The sequence below is a fragment of the Bactrocera dorsalis genome, chromosome 5 (genome assembly GCF_023373825.1).
Source record: "Bactrocera dorsalis isolate Fly_Bdor chromosome 5, ASM2337382v1, whole genome shotgun sequence".
Taxonomy (NCBI): domain Eukaryota; kingdom Metazoa; phylum Arthropoda; class Insecta; order Diptera; family Tephritidae; genus Bactrocera; species Bactrocera dorsalis.
In genome coordinates this window covers 14337211-14359683 of record NC_064307.1, presented here as the reverse complement: position 1 = coordinate 14359683, position 22473 = coordinate 14337211, and the positions used below count along the sequence as shown (strand labels likewise).

The window sequence follows — 22473 nt, the reverse complement described above, 5'->3', positions numbered from 1 at the left end:
TTGTGTTTGTATGTGTGTGTGTGTCTCTATTGGTTTCTTTGAGCATCACATCAATCATGACGATGGAAAATTTGCAACGAGTGTGCAAAGCAGCTGATAAGGATAGTGAAATGCGGAAGAATGAAATATTATATCACACAATTGAAATATGTAGGTACATAAGTAATTGGATAGATATCTTTTCTCTAATAGAAGTAATTATCTTCTTAATAAAATCTTCTTGAGCAAAGTGACGAAAAGTATGTACTTAAACACTTGATGAATAGTTTTAAAACAATAACAAGAACAGAAATATTGTTGTACTAAGGAAACATGTGGTTACTTGAATAGATGTGATATAATTTAATATTACGTATACGCCCTGACATACTTGTACATATGACATGATTTAGATATGTTCGGCTATATGTATATACGATAAATGTTTTAGTTATCGAGCTTAAACTTTGAAAATGTTCTTGTCGCTCCAAGTAGCTGTTCGTTTGTCGGAATAGCCGATATTGCATCAACATAGCATATAGCTGCTATACAAACTGAACATGCGGAATCAAGTGCTTGTATGAGAAACTTTTTCATTTGATGAGATAATTTCACCAAATTTGGTAAAGAATATAATACAAAACAACCATGTAATATCCGAAGAAATTATTCAGATCGAGCAACTATAATATATAGCTGCCATACAAATTGACCACCCAAAATCATATTCTTATATGGAAAACTGTTTTATTCCACCACATATGTTCAAGGAACTTAGCGTGAGTTATTTTCTAAGGCAATCGTGTAATTATTGAGAAAATTGTTCAGATTTTATAACTATTTCATATAGCTGCCATATTAATTGGCAGGTGAAAATCAAGTTATTGTATGTAAAACTTTTTGGTTTGACGAGATATCTGTGGGAAATTTGGTATGCATTATTATTTAAGTCAATTATACAATATCCGAAGAAATTATTAAGATTGGACTACTATAGCATATAGCTGTCATACAAACTGACCGATCTAAAGCAAGTTCTAGTATGAAAATCTTCTTCAAAGTTAATTTTCCATGTTTTAATAAAACAACAACAACAAAATTTTCCCCAAAAATCCATTATTATTGACGAAAATAATATAAAAAAAAACTTAATTTTCTATGCATTGCCGAAGGAAAATTTGGTGTTACGTATACGCACTGACAAACAATTGCAAATAACTTTGGGAAACCTTTGTAAGATGTAAATTACATATAAAATGTGGCATTTAAGCAAGTAAAAACCACTTCTACTGAATATTTAATGTCAAAAGTTATTTATATATATATACATATGTATATACTCTCTAATATAAATTATAAATTTGCACTCCTGGCACATACCAATGGCAGCCTTAATGAGATTACAGCAAGTCAATTGATTATTTTTTTTTCTGTACTTTGTCGTCGGAAATGTTGTCGCACACCAAATTATGAAAGTTAATAAAATTTAAACACACCGAAATGGCCAACAAATCAAATGAGTGGCAGCAAGTAAATGGCGAGCAACCAAGCAAAGCTAACAGTAAATAAAAATGTTGACATTTAATTTAAAATTATACGCGCGCACAAAAAACGGCAGCAACGCACATACATATATGCGCACAAAAGCAATTTGCGTGTTTTCCTTTACTTCGAAATAAATTATATTTTTCATACAAAAACACAAAATAATTTTTCATATTAAAAACGCAGGTGCGTTTGTGTGTGAGTGTAACCACAGAGCAAAAACAAAGTAGCCAGTGGTTTAGCGGTAATAATCGCTTTGACAGAAAACAGCACGGCGCACAAACACACAAAAGTACAAACGCTAAAAAAGGCAGGCGACAAACAGTGAAAAAGCGAAAACAAAGGCAAAAGAAGCGAACAAAACGTGTAAAAGCATATTTTCAGGCGCGTAAAATATGCCAAAATTGCGCATTTATTTTGCTTGAAATGAAAAAGTGGACAACAATTTAATGAAATGAAAAATTGGCAGGAGACGCTTGGCACGGCAATAATCTTCATTCATAAGCGTTTATTGTTGCTGTTTGCTACATCATTTCTTTTGCACAAATGCACATATAAACGATTGTATTTCTTTATATTTGTGTGTGTGTAACTGAATGCGTGCGAATTATTGGCTGGCTCTTTATGACCGTGTTGCCCTGTTGTTTAGCACTTTGCAACGAAACGGTCGTATTTTTCGGGAAAAATGTGTTTTGCTGTTACATGTATTGGTTATGACCTCACAAATAATCGAATGACCCCAAAATTAATTGAGTTTGGCAATGAAATTTCAAATGCCAACTCGAATACAGTTAAGCTTATATTACGGAGTACGAAATCATTCGAAACTGCTTGTAATTTTTTTGGGACAACTGGGTGAAAGGCTTTTAAGGTAAAGAGTACATTTTTCCTCTCCAGAAAAACTAGATAACACTGGAAATGTCTACAAATAAGAATTTTGGTTCAAGAATCATAATTTTGTTTCTTATAAAATTTTATTCGAAAGCTTGGACAAGTGACCAGTTTGGAACAAAAAACTCCAAATATTATTTAATTATTATAAAAAAAATTGCCAAGTCGAAAACCAGGGTGTTATGTAGTACATTTTGTGAACTTTAGAAAACAATTTATTGGCATAATTTCAAATGAAGTCATAATTGAGAAATTTTTCCGGAAGTTTTGAAGTTGATGCGGCAATAGCAACGGACATAGAAGCGTATTTGGAAGAACTTGTTAACTTAGTGCAATCGATCGCCAAAATTCCAAATGCTTTCTTTGGACAAGCTTTGTCCAGCTTCAGGGACAAAAATTTCTCCAGAACGCCCGGATCTATCAGCTTGATATTTTCTTCACAACCATCTTATACATACATATACATATATGAGACTGTTAATATAATCGATGGAATAATATTATAAAAAAAGTACCATTTTTTACGTCACGCTGCTTTTTCCAAAAACTATTAAAAGCTTTTCTGCTGTCTAGCAAGTGAATACAACTTTAAAATGATCAACCTTCAAAATATTGATTACCTTAAATGTACCTTTCTTAGTCAAAGTTTAATTAAATGTCATCCGCAAAACTATACATAGATTGTTTATATCAAAATATGATTGTGAATGTATTCTTAATTTATTTGCTACTGTGGCCTTTTTTGTTTAAGAGCTTTGTTAATATCGTACTTACATTTTTACAAAACTGGATTTAGCGTCAATTGATCTGCAAAGAAATAAATATATTTATTAGTATATTAGTTTTCAAATAAATAACTCAATCACCAAACAAAAATTTAACCAAATATAATTGAATCAATCAAATATTGTTGCCATATATTGATACTCAATTGGATCAGCTTGCACTGACAGAAACGCATTTGGCGATTTTTACGTTGAGTGCAATTATTAATAAAGAAGTTTATAAAGTTTTGTGTGCGGAATCAATTTTCTGGTGTCGAAACGTTCAAAATGTTGGTGATAATTGTTTGTCGGGAGCAAGTGTTTTTGATTGGTACAAATTATTCAAGAGCGCCTTGACGACAAACCAACATCAACATTAACTGATGATCAAGAAGTCAATGAAATAAGGAAATTAGTGATTGAGAGTCGACAATTAAAAGTCAGAGATTTTTCTAACATTATTGAAACATCGGAAGGATCAGTGAAAATCATTTGGACCTAAGAAAAATGAAAGCACGATTGGTCCAAAATCACTAAATTTTTCCGAAAAACAGTTGCCTGTGAAACTGACTACCAGTATGACATGAAACGTATTCCCACTGGCGACGAGTCTTGGATCTATGCTTACGACCCGAAAACGGACGCTACACTGGCCGAATATAGTGGCAAAGGTAAGTTGAAGTCGAACAAACCACGCCAAAGCGGGTCAAAAATCAAGATAACAGTTTTCTTAAATTATTGAGGTGTGGAGCATTACGAATTCCTTCCGATTCTCTGCTCCGGTGAAACCGTTTTGAGTCAATTGGAGACATTAAACGTGAATCGCTTTGCGTGATAGATGGCTATTCCAGAAATTGACTTTAATAACTGTTTCGAAGATTTGAAAAAACGTTGTCACAAGTGTATTGGGGCCAAGCGTAATTACTTTGAGAGGAACGACTTGGAATTTAAAGAATAAATTTAGAATTTCAGATCTATGAACAAAGTATTAAAATTTTTTGCTCCGAGTATTACGTAGTATGTTTCCGGCTGAGGCGAGTGTTAAAAAATCTCTGCGTGGTTTAAAAATCAAGTTAAGAGACACTTAACTTAATTTTACGTTTCAAATTATGCTTGATAGTTTTTTTTAAGCGATTTTAATGACAAAAACTGAATAAATAAAAGAAAAATTATTTTGAGGAATTTTATAATAAGTCATAAGTAATTATTATTTAAACAAAAAAAATTAATTTTAAATTTGTATGAGTTATAATAATTATTATTTTTGAGTAATCATTACCTTATAAATAATCATTACTTTTAGAAAAACAAAAAAATTAAAATATTATAATAATGATTTTTTTTTGTTAGTGTAGAATTATTCTGAATTAATCATTACTGGTGAAAAATGGTAAAAGTAGTTATTCTTTTTGAGCAAAAAAAAATATTCAATATAAATTGCTAATTATCATTATTTTCCAGTAATCATTACTTTATTAGTAATCATTACTTTATAAGCAATCATTAAATTTGAGAAATACTAAAAAATTAGAATATTATAATAATGATTATTTTTTAATTATTATGGATTTAATCAAAATTAATCTTAATTGGTGAAAAATCGTAAAAGTAATTATTCTTTTTGAGTACAAAAAAAAAATTTATTTAATTAAGTTTTTTATGAGTCATAATATGTATTATTTTCGAGTAATCATTACTGTATAAGTAATCATTACCTTATGAGTAATCATTACTTTTGAGAAAAAACAAAAAAAAAACAAAATAATATAATAATGATTATTTTTTACTTATTAAGGAAATATTAAAAATTAAGCATTATAAGTGCAAAATCTTAAAAATTTTAAATTAAAAATTCCTGATCGGAATGCAGCGATCATCGAAAAAGATTAAGTAGGCGTTATTCTTCTATTTTAACGTCGATTCTCAGTTATAATTTAATTCATTGAAAAATCACAACAGTAGTCATTATTTGCGGTCACTGATTAGTAATAATTAAATGCATTATATATTTATATTGCTAATACAATAATTGAGGCATTAAAAAGTCATGATTTTCATTTATGTTCGAACTCTTTGCAACCAACTTTCCGCCAGCATGTGAATAATTAATATGCAATTACTGTTATACCTATTTACTGCTATATTTAATTATGTTAAATGTTTCAACGCCAATAATTACAATTACAGCAATTGCCCGTTAATCTATAATTACTGCAACATCATGCGCAAATGAGCTGAAAGCTTTTAAAAGCACTGGCAATGCCATGCATGTAATCAAATTTGCTTGGATATACATAATTATATAAAATGTATATGTGTGTGTGCACATGTATGTGTGAGCGCATATCCAATTACAATTAAAATGAGTAAGTAATTGCATTTCGCGCAAAACAATGATGCCAATTGTTAATGATTTCATTTTCACGACGTGTTAATGATGCGAATTTGGCGGGTGAATGATAGAATGAGCCATAATATCATCAATATAATTGATTGCTAATGTGTGGAATGAGTGTGGAATGCAATTATCATAAATTAAAACACATTCCTATCGCGATGTGTCAATAATATTTCAGCATTAATTTCACACATTCTTTTCATATGAATTACGCAGCGAATTCATATGAAATTCTTTAAGAAACCTAAGATTAGATATATAGATTTCAGAAACCCAGTAACAGTGTGACTTAAATTTTTTGCTCCTATCTTTAACTTAGCATATAAAACACTGTTTTGTTTGTTTTCGAAATCGACCAGAAGCACATCGTTTTCCGTACGCAACTCGCCCATTAGTCCTGCCACATACCATTACATACTAAATTATAATGATGCGCAAGGCCAACTACGTTTGCATATGGCTTTTATTACGTTCCAGCTTATGACCATGATGATTTTCTCCAGGTGCTCTTACCTTCGTGCCAGTCTTTCTGCGCTTATCCTGCAATTTATATCTCTAATGCCCTCACCTATCCTCTGCAATCAGCTTTTCATCCACTCACACATGCTCGTGAGGACTCTAAATGGATAGCATTGCCATTATATAGCCTTCGTGCTTCAGATTTCCCGTTTGTAAACTCACGTATCCTGTGCCACACTTTATAGCTTTGTGTGCATGCGTGTGCTGGAAGGAGTTCGAGATTTATATGGTCTTCCATCGTTGCTTCCGCCAAGGCGAATTTATGATTATTATATTGGACATAATGGAATGGTTGTTGTTATTGCTGTTGCCATATGATTTTTCATGGTTTACTGCCTGTTGCTACTAAACTGCGTCACTTGAGTATATTAAAGTCGCATTAGAATAAACTTAATGCGCAGATGAGTCACTTAAGATACGATTGTTCGATATACTTGACAGAACGGTGCATCAATTTTTTTAACTTTCTGAGAATACGTTTTCTTTCTGCAAGTCTTCGAAATAGGAGGTTGAGACGATAATCTTCTTCTCATCTCCTCATTCTTTTCTATGTTTGGATACAAAGAGAAGTCGCAAGTAGATCAATGATCTGGAGAAGCCTCAATTTGAACAATTTGGCCGATTTGAAGACGGAACGAGAATCATTTTTTTCATAAAATGAGGCAATTTTGTTCCCACTTAAGCACCAAATCCACCCAGTAACTCCGTATAGTAGATCCATGTAAATATTTCGCCAGAAAACCCAGACTCAGACATAAACTGAAGTCTGGGTTACGCTCATCAAACCCAACGTTCCAAAATTATTCATAAGTCAATCCACCTTTAGGACTATTATCCCAACGATTTTGCCACCTACACCTGACTCTATTATCTAGAAACCTCCTGCTCCCTAGATATCGCTCCCTCTGCACATGATCATCATAAATCCAGTCATTCCGCAGCAAAGACACACTCAAGTCCCTTCTTAACCTGAAAATAACAACACGTTGTAAGACAATCAGGTCAAAAGGGGGTGCACCTAACAAAACCTACATGACATCCATTAAGACGGTGAGACATACAGGTAAAAAGGCAAGCCTAAGACAACGCTGTATTGAGAGGAGTACAGCGGCTCCATAAGCGGTACAGGCCACAAAAAAGCCACGATATATGGCGCGAACAGCACGACGTCCGAGAACTCTCCTCCAGGGCAATAGTTTTCGGGCACTTGTGGGTTTATCTTCACGAAATGACATGGGACCACGTGGGAACTCGTTAAACCAAGCTTTGATGGTCGCTTTGTAGGAGGAGTGTGACCGTATACAATAACCAAGCGCTCTTTGATTTCATTGCGTGATTTTTCCTTCAAAAACGAGAATCTAATCACTTTACTTTTATTGTAGTATTCTTCTTTAAAGTAGCTATATTAAAGTGTATATATTTACGCTTCCGACATCTACAACAACGAAGTTTTCGCTGATGACACGACAAATACAGTAATTCACATAGACAAGAGCTGGGAGTAACGGAAGAACAAAGCACGCGGCACTTTCAAGGATGGCCATGGGACGAGCATGCTTGCTCGCATTACGAACAAATTGAATTTGTCTTCACGCTTGCGACACGTCGTGTCACATGTCGTTGTTTGTCCAAGAAATGAGCCAAATTCAATTTCGGCAATATGTGTCAGGCGTCTGACCGAATGCCAACAGCTGATTCGTTATTGCCAGCATACGACGCCTTAGTCGCTTGAATATACGTATGTCTACTTTTGTATGTAGTGGTTGTTGTTGCAACGTGTGTAATTTCTATGAATGACAATATTATTGTAATTTCAATCTTCTTCTTTGTTTTCTTTGAATTAACACGTTTTTACTCGCAACGCCGTGAGTTGGCAATTCTGAGATAATATTGAAGGTGAATAGCTCCGTTAAATCGTGTTTTCAATTTCAGCATTGCACGTGATATTCCTGGGGAATTGCGAACGTGACCTGTCTGGCGAGAGAATGTACTCAACGCTTATGACTTACGTGAATGCACACACATACATTCATACATACATGCATACATATATACATGCATTTGAACAGACGGCATGACGATCGTTCGTGGCTACCTTGAGTGTGGCACTGAGACGCTCTTACTTACCAGCATTGCTTTGCTCCCACAAAACTCATTTGCTTACACAATAGAAACATGCAACATGCTTGAGCAATATGATGCTCTTATTATTCTTTTTGGTAGTTTTGGTGTGCCAAAATGATTGTCAGATTATTGTCACCAATGTAACTGTCTGTTTTGTTTGTATACGAATATGTATTTTGCTGCTGGTGGCAATAATGTTCTGTGGGTTCGGTGTATGCCATCTGTTTGCTGGTGGCAATAATTGGCGGAAAGCTGTGGATAGCAGTATGTTTCTCTGCGGTGAATGTCACCGGAAGATGTTCTCAATGAAGGAAAGAGATATTTTAAAAATCAAGGAAAGCAATGACTTTTCATGTAGTGATGTCGCAGGATCTGAAATGAAGGCACTAAAATGAAATAGAAGGACATTAAGGAGGACAGTGTGAAGAGAATGGGTGGGGACGAAGCATTCTAAGTTAATTTTCTTCAATTGTGTTACACCCAAGTGATGTTCCTTTCCATAGAGAGCAAGCATTTTGAGCAAAAATAAGAAGACATTTTTTTCTGTAAAGATCAACTCAACTTATTTTAAAATACATATACGAAATTTACCTAGACAGCTGAAACAGTTAGAATACAAAGTTAGAATACCAGCAAAATTTCATCGAACGGTAGTAAAGAAATGATAGAACTCCAAAAGTTAAAAAAAAAATTCAAGTTTTAAAAGAAATGATCCCACCACTAAAGTCTACCGTCGATCAACCGTCGCTCACCTTCTGGCAACACACTTGAAGCAAATTCGGCTTAACAGCTGCAAACGATCTCTTCAGTGCATGCGTTAAACGGTCATGTTAGCATTATCTGGCTCTGGCTCATACGCATAAGATAGAAACAGACCTAACCGCGAGATAAATCAAACAAATACGGTTACACCGAAGCTAGAAAATCTTCCTTTTTACTTGCATAGACAATGCATACACGGTTATAGCTGAGTTAACAATGGCGTCCTAGTCCCTTCATCTTTTTCGCTATTTGCCCTCAAATCGAGATACCAAGTGCAGTCAGGTGCTTCTCCATCTGGTCTCTCTAAAGAAATGTTGGTCTTCCTCTTCTTCTGCCTCCACCGGCGGGTACTTAAGCGAAAGGTTTCAGAGCTGGAGTGTTCTTATCCATCAGATGCTGTCATCGCCCATACTTCTCCACCATATAGCAGGAGGGTGATGACGAGGGACTTGCAGAGTTTGGTCTTTATTCCTTAAGGGAGGACTTTACTTCTTAATTGTCTACTCAGTCCGAAGTAGCACCTGTTGGCAAGAGTTATTTTGCGTTGTTCTGCTGATAATGTTGTTGGCGCTAATACTGGTTCTGAGATAGATGCAAATATCTACGACTTCGAAATTTATGATTGTCAACAGTGAGTGCGACGGCTGTATGCTTGACGATAGGATAAATTTCTTCTTGTCCTCATTCACTTGCTGATCATTATAATATATATATATTTTTAGGGCTCTGATGCTTCTCTTCTCTTTTGACTGTTTAAAACCTCGTAGCCAACTTAATATACTTCTTTCAAAGTATAAAAATCACAGTAGGGGTCTTCTAGATCGGTCGGAGAAAATGCCAGGGATATTTTAAATGGTAGGCAGAATTACCTTGTCTAGGTTGTAAGGTGCATAAGGCGTTGTTCACAAGGGTTTTCATGATGAACTCGAATCTTATTGTAAATTGCGGGTCGTTTTTGGTACTCAGTCACTTCAATTTGATAACTTGTTGTCGGAGTAGTTCTTGGCTTCAATTTATTTGGAACCCAATTACATTACTTTCCAATGTATCCGGCTGTTTAAAACTTTTTGATGTGGCTGCTTGCAAACTTCACCCCGTAATCCTTCATGTTGATGATCAATAGCTTCCAACACTTTTAGCTACATCATGTTCAGCATAAACTTTCACCAAAATACGAATTGTCGAAGCTTCAAATCAATGGCAAGTACCTCAAAATTCGTACAAGGACAGTAAATTCCGAACCGCTTGTATATAATTATAGACCCCCTAAGGTGTAGACTTAGTTAGAAAAAAATAATTCTCTAAATACTTTTCACAACATTTTCCCCGCATACTACGCAAAATAACCTAACCTAATTTATCAACTCTCCACGAAATTCATATTTAATAAGTGCACTAAGAAATTGAATTAAATAAAATTTTTCCATATTTTTCTGCGTGCTAACAAAGAAATATTTATCTAAATCTGATCTTGTCGCCAATCAACGAATGTTTAACACGCAAGTCATACACCGCACCAGTTCCATATGTCAGCGTGTATATGCGAGCACAAATTAATGCATGTTTGTAGAAATTTAGCGATATTAGCGATAACTGTAGGGGCCTCGCATGTTGCCTAAACATTAGCTGATTGCTCTAACACTCACCTTTCCGGCCGGCGTAACCAGCACATAGGCGCAGGGCATGCCAAATACATTTGACGCAAAATGCTTCCTTCCTTCTCAAACCCAACGGCCGGAGAGCGGTGGTTGAGTGACCAGCGCGGCGCACGCTTGCATGTTTCAGCAACATTGTTGCCGCACACAAATTTAATGATTAATAAGCTTTTAGATTGTGCAGAAACACTTTATCGGCAGCAAGTGCAAACAGCTAGTTAAAGCCGACTAAATGGCGAGGGGTATTTGTGGCTTATACAAAGCCACACACACACATATCTGCACTTAAATAGTTGTACATATTGTGACAGTATTTACTGGAGAGTGGCGTAAAATGCTGTTTGCCTTTTGGCTTTATTGGTTGATTAAATGTGATGTGTTAACGGTTGGAGGTGGTGGTGGAGGTAAAGTGTTTTGCAGTCCATTTTTCGTAGTTTGCATATGTGGAGTCCATTACAGGAGGGCATATTATTATTTGTGTTTATATATATATATAGTAGACCGTGGTTTACTTTCCAGCTTTGAAAATAGCATATTCCATTAAAAAGTTTAGCGCTCTACCAAAAATCATTTTCATCAATGTCATTTTCATACAAGTGCCTTCTAGTTATATTCTGTGTTGCTCATACGACACGGTGTACCGTGTGTATGCACTGTACATTTGGCGTAGGATTATGTTAACTGCGTATAACCTTTGAAGAAATATTTTTATAGAAAAAATCATATTTTTTATGGAGCGAAATTTTTTGTATAAGAATATGCCAATATTCAAATTTTTGTGTTCATTTGCTGAAAAAATTAATGCAAAAAAAATTATTCGGAGAAAAAAAATTAATGAAAAAGCTGGACAAAGTTTAGACAGAAAGGCCGTTCGATAAAAAGCTAGCGAAATAACGAACTCCCTAATGTATAAATATGTATATGTTGACATGAAAATTGGCCACTGTTTATTGATTGCCACCACAAGCTGTTTGCTGCCTTTAAATAGGGCAATTTAAAAAATAAGCCTTGAAAGTGATAATCGATAGTGCAAAAGAATTTCTATTTTCGCTTTCTAATTCCGAACTGCAGTTTACTAGTCCGGCATTTATAAAGTGGTGCTAAACTGGAAAAGTGCATAACTAAATAACGGAAAATACATTTTTAATATTTAATTAAATATATAAACAGTTTAGAATCACTATTGCAGAAGTTCACAGCTCCTCACTCCCTTCAAGGGCAGAAGAAAAGCAGACTAAAAAGGAAAAGAATCGATAGAGGGTTTTTTCACATCGCTTCGGAGTATTTACTGATACAATTTTTCGAATTAGTTAATCAGAAGAATCAAGATAGTTCAGGGAGAACATAATAGATTGAGGGGTTCTAAGTGCCGGTGGTGTCACAATGGGCCTTCCAAAGATTTATGTGCGCCGTCAGACAACTACTCTATCAAAATATGTACCTATAGATAAACTAAAAGGAACAAAATGATGAATTGACTCAAAAATAGTTCCTTATATACCCATTTTAAATCAAGTAAATGTTTTAAAAAATATTAATTTTTAACACAAAGTTATTTTTATTTTTTCCCTAAATCAGTCTAAGTAGATTTATGTGTTAATTTATGTTACTTCCCATCATTCTAATTGATTGATTGATTGCTGTTTACCTGCACCAATATTATAAATAAATTATTAAGTCCGTTTGTGTAGCGCAAACAGCCTTGATATTTTTAGTTCAACCTTCGCCTTGAATTTGCAACTGGACTATAAATTACCATATCTACTATACTATTCTACATATACTGCCTTTAGTTTAGAGGTATTTATAGAGGACTTTATTTTTTTTTTTTTGAATGTAAGTAATTTTATATTCTCACAACAATTTACGCATAGAATATTTAATAATTTTGTTCACCGAACGGTTGTTGGTGTCAGCAAAATTTAATTGAGTTAGATTCTTGCCTATATACGACTCTGAGCAAAACATACTAAGACTTGATTCATAATTTTAAAATTTGTAATTCTTGAAAATCTATGTCGTTCCCCTCAATGTGATCCCTCTGGCGTTGTGACAACAAATTTTTTCTAAAACTCCTGAACACTTGTTAAATTTGGAATTTTTGGAAAGGCTTTCAATTCGATTCACGTTTAATGTCTTCAATTGACTGAAACCGATTTTCTCGCAGTGGTCGTTAGAGTTTGCTGAATAGCCAGAAGTCACACGGAGCGAAATCAGGCGAATACGTTGGTTGCGACGCGATATTCGTTGAAAATTTGGCGAAAAATTCACAAAGAACTAAAGCAGTTTGCGACGGTGTATTATCATGGTGCAAAGACCTAGAGTTGTTGGTCCATAATTCCTGCCTACTTTTACGAATAGCTTCGTACAAAAGAGCCATATCACTCAAACAGTATTCCTTCTTGACAGTATCTTCATTTTAGATCTGATTTGACTAGGTTTTCTAACATTCTGAACGTTTTGGTTCCAGAAATTTTTTTCCGCACATAAAATTTAATGAAAGTTTTGTGGAATAACTTCACTAGTCGTTAAAAACGTTATGTATAGTACTTCAAATAGACATGCACATAATAAACACTAATGATTATTTTGATGTGAAATTTGACACAGATGGCACTGATAGACATGCCAACCTAGAAAATTAACCTAAAAAAAAAATATTTCGGCGAGTGAGTTCTCGTACGAAATTTAAATTAAAAACTCACATTATTATTTGTTCACAGTAGTATATACGAGGTATGACAATTAAGTAATGAGACTGATTCCATAAAAACCGTATAGTTGAAAATTATTCTACAACTCTGCCATCTCCTTCAAAGTTGTCCCCTTGGGCAGCTATGCAGTGATTTCAGCGCGTTTTCCATGCTTCGTAACATTTCTGGAACGCTTCGACTGGGATGTCCGCGAGTACCCTCGTCACGGCCGCCTGGATGTCCGTAATCGACTCAAAATGGGTTCCTTTGACCACCGATTTTGTTTTAGGAAACAAAAAAAAGTCACAGGGTGACATGTCGGGCGAATAAGGCGGCTGTTGCAACACGGCGATCCCTTTAGAGGCCAAATACTGGGACACGCTGAGGGCGGTGTGGCACGGCGCGTTGTCGTGATGAAGGATCCAGTTACGAGCGATGTCTGGGCGCACCCTGTTGACTCGTTTTCGCAATCTTTCGAGTACTTGGCAATAGTAGACTTGATTCACAGTTTTCCCCGGTGGAACGAATTCTTTGTGAACGATTCCACGGCTATCAAAAAAGGCAATAATCATCGTTTTCACCTTCGACTTGCTCATGCGAGCTGTTTTCGGGCAGGGGGCGCGCGGGACAACCATTTTGAGCTTTGGCGTTTGGTTTCCGGGTCTAAGAGAACTATCATCATACACTCTTACAATTCTAGCATACGTTTCCGAAGCTGTTTCGTCCAATCTGGCGCAAAATTTTATCGCGACGCGTTGCTCTTGATTTCGTTTTTCCATTTTCGTGACGAGCACTACAAACACACGTCTACTCAACTTGACGCAGCAGGCGAACTAAACAAGCTAGAGCGATGGTACATATATCAATGGAGAGGGGAAAAAGAGAAAGGGAATTTCAAGGTCACAGGTTTACCGCTCATTACTTAATTGTCAAATCTCGTATATATGTATACTTCCCCATAGTGCCAGGATGGAATGTGGCATATCACTGTAGTTCATATAAATTGCGGAAGAATTACGTTGTAAAAAGATACTTACATCTATATAAAAACTTTCGATAGTTAATTGGCTGAATTTGGGAGCTACTTCTGAGAAATTAACTCACAATTTCTCAAAAAAATTCTATAAAAAATGCTTGCGCACCGAAATTAGTTAATTTACAAATTTGTTTGTCTACGAAAACTATTTAAAAGTTCGACTTTCAAGGGAAATCTAGGAATTTCTTTAACCACAAATTTTTTATTCTGTTTGTAGGTTTAAGTTTGTAAATGTATATCCAGCGTATAGTATTTCATTTGTATGAATGAAGGCAGAATGCTGTCAACACCATTGCCACAACTGCCATCACTTTCTGCATTGATTGCTTCTCATTGTCAAACAATAAAGTTTCAGTTTTATTATTATTTCACTTTTCCTTCGATTTTTGCCTTCTCAAGTTTTGCGTTTCTTTATTTGAGCCTTTTGTTTGGTTTCTTTGAGTGGTTTTATCGGTTGTCTGCGAGTTTTCGTCTTATTGTGCGTGCAGATTTGTTGTGTTTTATTTCAGTTTTGTTTGAATGTTTCATTTTGTTTTTTGAATGTTTTATTTTCTGTTTTGAATGTTACTTTTCTGTGTTTTACTTTTTCTGTGTGTTTGTGTTGTTTTTTGTTTTTGGTTGCGTTTCTTTTTGTTTGCTTTGTCCACTTGTTCCTATTTGTTTCTGCACTTACCAAATTATATATATATTTGTATTTATGTATTTGCTTACTTTCGCTTTTCGCCAATTTGCTTGGCGCTCTTCAACTTTTATCTGTCGAGCATCTCATGGTCGCTCCTGTCGACGCCCGCTTTTTCGGCTATTTATTTGCAGTGCTTTTTTGTCGTTTTTTGTTTCTCGTTGAATTGTTCTTGTTTCTTCTTCTGCTGCTTATTGTTTTTGCCCAGCTCTGTTTGAGTCATTTAATTGAAGTCAATGACAAGGCCATCGAAAGTTTGGCAAAAGTTTAATAGACCCGCTATGGGTGCCGAATTGATTTTTCTTCTTTACTCTCTTGCCTGTGATTGAATTTTCAGCTCTTTAAGCACTCACTGCGTTTGGGTGCTCAATGACACGTACGAATCGACAGTGATTTTTGTATTTGCTATTTAAGTTTGTCACAATCATTTGTGTATTCAAGAAACTATTTGCATAAATTTGACAAAGTGTTTGCTTTAAACACATACAAACTGACGCACTTTCATAGAAAAGAGCGCCTGTTTCAGAAAGAGCGTAAACACAATTAATTTAACATACTCATGTCATTATATCTTTATATAGGTGTGGGTACTGTTTACATTGTCCTTTCTTTTGTTTGTCTTCCATTGAAATATTGAACACGAAAGGAGGAGTAAAACATGTTGAAAACTTAATTTCAATTTCGTTTTTCCCTTATAAATTTGGTTTCTTTAACAGAATTAATTAATTACTAGCTAATAAAGTAAAGTAATGCAATATATGTAAGGAAGTTCTATGTTAGAATGTAGCCGATAATTATATACTTAATGATCTCAATTAAAGTTTTGCTAAATAATGGGTCTTCTTTACTGACGTAGACACCGCTTACGCAGTTATAGCCGTAATAGGTCTAGTAAACAGAAATCAATTATTTTTGTATTGATTTGAAGATTACCACTAGCATAGTTAGAATAATCAAATTTAGCTCAAATATTCACAGATTTATTCAGTAAGTTATTGATATTTGGATTGTATTTTCACAACGCCACTCTTCCAGACACCTTGTCCTTATTAGTAAAAAAACTGAAACAATCGACTTTCACAAGCTTTTCTTGAGCCGAAATTTCCACCAGTAAAATTATACATTATAGACAGCACCAAGTCATATACAATTAGCACTAAGTCTTGACTATAAGCTGAAGGCATAAAACCCACCCAACCAACCTCCCAAAGTTTCTGGCCAGTCACAATCGATGGCTGTGCCTTGACATTGTACTAATGGTAAAGATGTGCCTCTTCTCTTGGTCAAAGCTTGATCGCTGCTGAACAATCGCTTCTTTCAGACGATTCAATCGTTGACAGTACCGGTCCGAATTAAAAGTTTGGGCATAGGTGGTCAAATTATAGTAGATAATATTCATCCGATCAAATGCATAGAAGAACATTGGTAATCGTCAGCCTTGACTTACCATCCTTTACGGCGTCTCATCGCCATTCAAACACAATCGTTTTCGCCTGATGTCGTCGTAATTGAACCAATTTTCATCGCTAATAATCAGACGTTTCAGAAATGGATCTTTTTCTTTTTGCGCTGAAGCGATTTGCAGATGAATAGATCGAATAATGAAGGTATTTTTCAATTGTGATAGAATCAAAATGTTTATGAACTAAATTCAATTTAAATCCATTATGTATTTTTTTTTAGATATTAATAAATATGGACAGTAACTCATAGGTTTTGAGCTTGCTTCCTTCTCTGACATATATCTGACTTTTCCTCTAAGTCTTAATATAATACGGAATAGACTTCAGAAATGTGCCTTCAAAGGCAACAGTGTTGTAATCAAATCCCTACTAAAATATTGTAAATAAGCGTGATTGGGTCTGAAAGAAGATTGTTAGTAAAAACAAGGAACAAATTCTGCATTCAATGGAAACAAGAAAATCAAAGTCTTACTCTAGGTGGACCGTCATAGTCACAAAACACCAGACCAGTAGGTAATGTTTGGGCTTTAATAAGAACCAAAATATCAAGAAAGCATTTAACGTCTACAAAAGATTTCATTCGGTGCCTTCAAGTTAACTGGATATGCGGAAAGTTTAGATGCAAAACGGCATCAATAAAGGCAGACTATAAAAGACAAAGGGTAAGATTTGAGTAATAGTCTTTGCAGTAACATTCAGAACGTTTCGTCACCATAAATTTGATTCCACAAAGTTTAATGGAACTTCTTTATTGAATAATTTTATGGCCTTTATGTGCTTCAGAAAGACTAGCGTACACTAATGATTATTTCGATATGGCATTTGGCACAGATGGCACTGTTTTCCATACTAACCTATAAAAATAATATTTCGACGAATGAGTTTTCGCGCGAAATTTAAATTTAAAAGTCTTACTATTTTTTGCCCACAGTACTCATGCACATAAGCTTTTTTTAACTCAAATATCATTATTAAAATTCCAATTTCACTGTGTTTCGATAACCTAATTGGAGCAAAAAAAGCTTATGTCGGTTAACAATTAGCCTGCAGCAGGCAGTAGAAAATCCGCCACTGGAATTTTTGGCATGAAAAAGCTACTCATAACAAGCCGATTGGCACACTCTGGTGACATTGCAGGCATACTACCAAAAACTGGCTAGAGCTCTTATGTGTTTGCAACTACATGTATGCATGTATGTATCATGGTAAGTATGCATGTATGAATTTATGTATGATGGTATGTATATATGTTAGACGCATACCCAAAAGCACCCAGCTGTTATCAGCTCTGCTGTTCGGTCACGTGCCTCTGGCAATGTTAACGGCATTGTTGTGGCAAGAACTACGGTTAGATAGCGAGGTTTGGATAGTTAATTTGCAACCAAAGGCATAACGGTATTTAGTAATGGTACGAATGTGTAAATGATTGGTGCATGAGGAATAAGTGCAGGTGAAACATGAAAATTTTTAGATTAAAAGTAAATATTAACGTTAAAATTTGTTGAATTTTGAAAACAATAAGCGAAATAAGTTAAGTGGAAAATTTTTGTGCCAAAGTTATATAAAATAGTTGGGAGATGGGAAAAACAAATTTATTACAAAATTTATTATATTATACTTGTACTTAGAATGCTTGGGAATGCATGGAATAAGAGAAAATTTCAGTTATGGAGTTGATAAAAAAAAAACAGTTCGCTACCAGAAGATATTGCCAGGAAAATGAAATACGATTGAAAAATATCAAAAATTTGCAAATTGGCAGCGTTTAAAAAAATTTTGAGTTTTACCAAATTTTTTTTTTGTTTTTGCAATGCAAGAATTCGAATCGTGATTTAATCAAAAAAGCCGTAGATCATTGTTTGGGGAACTAATATTGATAGGTTTTGATCAGATGAATACTTGCCCTTTGAATGGACTATGAATACACTCTACTCTATCCACAAGAAGGGAGATTCCGCAGTCTACGCTAATTATCGCGGATATAGCCGTCTAAATATGGCATATAGGGTTCTTTCGGCAGTATTGTGATAAAGACTTAAACTCTTTGTAAATGGAAGATGATGCTCCTGCGAAAAGCTACTTCGACTCGAGAAGCAAGGGCGCCCACGCATACAATAAAGGACTAAATGCATAGTGAGCTGTCTGCACTTAAGATGTACAACTGGCGGGACCTCGAAAAGAAAAGAGACAACCGACGAAGTTTTGTATTCTCGGTCCAAACCGATCCGAAGAAAAAGAATATTCATAAAAATATGTAATTTTTGTTAATTTTTCCCACATAAACTCAAACAGATGAACTGCTTTTTCCTCTATACCCAGCCGTACAAAATTATACATATTTATCATGCGACCTCTTTAGTATTAGCTATTTACAATTAGAATGCGTTTTTCCTTTCATTCGAAGCAGTATTAATGATTATTACCGATAGTCAGACGAATGCACAATTTGTATGATAGGTTTTGTGATTAATAGTTATTTGCGCTCAGTTATTGTGCACAGTACTTATTTCATTAATATTTTCGTTCCACTTTCCGCGTGTTCTTCTTTTACTAATTCTTTACACCCTGAACAGGGTATATTAAGTTTGTCACGAAGTTTGTAACACGCAGAAGGAAGCGTCGGAGACCCTATAAAGTATATATATATATAAACGAACAGTATGTTGAGCAGAGTCGATTTAGCCGTGTCCGTCTATCTGTCTGTATATATGTATGTATATACGAACTAGTCCCTAAGTTTTTAAGATATCGTTTTGAAATTTTGCAAACGTCATTTTCTCTTCCAGAAGCTGCTCATTTGTCGGTACTGTCGATATCGTACCACTAAAACATATAGCCGCCATACAAACTGAACGATCGGATTCGAGTTCTTGTATGGAAAACTTGTGCATTTGTCAAGATATCTTTGCGAAATTCGGTATAGATTATTTTCTAAGGCAACAATGTAATCTCCGAAGAAATTGTTCAGATCGGTTAACTATAGCATATAGCTGCCATACAAACTGCGCACATAGTTACTAAAAGAAATGCACCCGTGAAGGTTATATTAGCTCCTGTGCAGCCGAAATTAACATTTTTTCTTGTTTTGATATGAGTTATTACCTTTTTCTGTCACATCAATACAAAAGGGGCGCCATTGTACAACAGTCGCATTAATCAATGGATTTTACGTGTATTTTCTATATACGTGTGTACTTGTGTGTATGCTTGTATATGGTTCATAAGTATTTAAATGCTAATGTAAGGCATTTTTGGTTTTGGTGGAAGAATATTTTTTGAGATATTTCAAATGTTTTGTAGGTAAACCAAATTTCGTCGAAGGAAATGCTTTGTTCGATTTTAATATTAAATGAAAAATAATATTTCGTGATTCTCTAAAGCCAACACAAGTTTTAGCTGTCTACCTTTGCGGGAATATGGAATAACGCCTGACACGTCCAGACCAAAGCTTATACTTCTAATTAACAAAAGAATCTGAAATTCCCGATATGGTAATAATCATTCTATTTCATCACCGGACACATCTTTGTTAGCCTCGAACTACTTTTGGTGGGCATTATTTCTGCATTATAAAAGCCGACAAAGTATAAAAGCTTAATTTTCAATCATTAATTTACTAGTTAACTTTTCTACTTCAAATATTTTTTAATGCTTTCAAATATTTAATAAATAACAAATCGCTTATCACATCCAAAATATATTCATTTAGGATTGATTGATATCTAATTGTACTGTAAAGGTTTGTGACTTGACTAATTTTCAATTGTAGCCTATCGAGGTTAATTTGAGTGTACTCAATTTAAGTACTAGTTTATATTTCGATAGGAGACACCTTTCAACAAAAAAATAAATAAAATTTGTAATCGTTATTTGAAAAAGTTTTTGAGTTATAGCTTTCTAAAATCTAGCCGCTCAGTTCAATCAGCTCTGCCTAACGAGCTGAGTGTAAGGCATATTTTAAGTGAAATTTTGGGTTGTAGGAAGTTGTGTGCACAATGGAAGAAAACCACATTCGAATGCGACTTTCTTAGCACCATTTGGAGTGTTTTAAAAAGGATAAAGTGGATTTTCTGCGTCGATTCATCCCTATGGATGAGAGTTGGGTCTATCACCAAGATCCTGAATCAAAAAAAAGGCTAAAGAGTGGTGTGAACCTGGATGTTCCGATTCGAAACGAGGTCGTGTCCGGAAATCTGCCAAGAAGGTTATGGCATGCGTTTTTTGAGATGTGAGAAGAATTTTTGTTTGTAGATTACTTGCAAATTGGTAAAAATTAATTTTGAATATTATTGCAACCTTTTGGACCAGTTGAAGGAAAAAATTTGTGAAAAAAGACCAGGTTTGCAGTAGAAAAAAAAAATTTTCATCAGGACAATGCACTGTGTCTCCAGAGCATTTTGACAATGGCTAAAATCAATGAATTAAAGTTCGAATTATTGGAGCATCCGCCGTATTCAGCAACTTTGGCCCCCAGTGACTTCCCTTTGATTCCAGAAAGTGTATTTTGTAGACCTTCCGGATTCTCATTTCAGGGATTGGATGCACAGATTGGAGGATCCTTGGAGCAAGTGTATTAATGTTCTGGGAGGTTATACTGCGTAATAAAGTGTATTTTGAATCATAAAATTGTGTTTTTCTTATGAAACGACAAATTTATTGAACAAAGTGGAATATGCTAGATGACTCATCAATTCGATGTTTTGAGTAGACTGCTGTTTTCTTCAGGGCTCATACGCGTAAGTTCACGTTTCTTCACCTGTCATATCGTGTTTTGGTAAACATTTGTCTCCACCAATCGACACGAGCATGTTTTTTGATTTGAATTTAGTGTAAGTGTACAATTATCATCTAATCTTAAAGAAATCAAATATACCACGATGTTATTGTTTCTGTTGGCGTTCCAACAGAGGCATGGTTTCTGAAAATTGCGATGTGTGAAGAAACTTACTCTCTATTATGCTTATTCATTACCAAGCGATTAAATTTGAAATTGAGATTTCAGCAAACTGCTTCCTTGAAATGCTTAAGGAAGTCTTGCTATTCCTTCAATGTTCATTCCTTCATTTTTCCTATGAAAATTCCAGAACCACCCAACTTTTTCAATAAACAAAGTAAACATGTTTTTTTTGTTGTTGTGTTGAAGCATCATAGTGTAGGTATATGGTACATAAGTGTATGTATATATTTGTTTCGTCATATCATTTTGGTCAACCCAAGGCTCATAAACTTCACAGCAATTTTCAGCGTAATTACGGCACGTGGAGCTCACCAAAGGGTTACCGCATCCTTAATCCGTGTCTCTAACCCAAGTGTGTATAGTTGTGGGTGAAAGTAAAACCGGGAAAAGAAAATTTCCATTTGGCAATATATGGAAATTTATGCTCGCTTAAAAGCCCGAAATCAACCTAACGGTGCGTTGGGTATTTGTGTTGATGGTTATGGCATTTGGGCCCGGCATTTCGCCGCGATTATCAGCAAAACTATGTGCGGATGGATTTCTTGGGAACAAAAAAAGGAAACCACAAAAAAGAAACAAAAAAAGACTAGAAATAAAGTCCATGTGTAAAAATATTTCGCATTCTTGAACCCTCCAGCTGTCAGCACGGCTATTTGACACATTGTTTCTTTTGGGGTTTGTAATGATTTCGAACCCTTTATGGCATTTGCTTACTTTCGGCATTTATGTACGTAAGTAAGTTTGTGCCAAACGCACGTGTTCCTCTTCGTGGTTGGGATTTAAGACCGAAATTTGTAATTTTAATTTTTTTTCGTTTGGTCGTCTTTTCGTGTGTTTCGTTGACGAATTCTTAAATGTTTCCGAAAATGGTAAAATTTTAAGTTGTGAGATTATGGTTTAAAAGGATTGAAATATATATACATATATTTTTTTAAAATTTTGCACAATATTTTGAAGTATTTATGTATGAAACTTGTGCCTAAGCTGTTTATAAAAGTAGTGTGGTAG

General features: G+C 34.9%; 1 protein-coding gene across 1 annotated transcript in view; it reads right to left on the bottom strand.

Moving 5' to 3' along the window:
- LOC105227954 (probable G-protein coupled receptor 139) overlaps nt 1-22473 on the bottom strand; it is a 208402-nt gene that overhangs the window by 84501 nt on the left and 101428 nt on the right. Inside the window, exon 3 of the mRNA XM_029550954.2 lies at nt 3190-3222. The gene's annotated coding sequence lies outside the window, so the exon portion shown is untranslated. The remainder of the gene's footprint in view (nt 1-3189; nt 3223-22473) is intronic.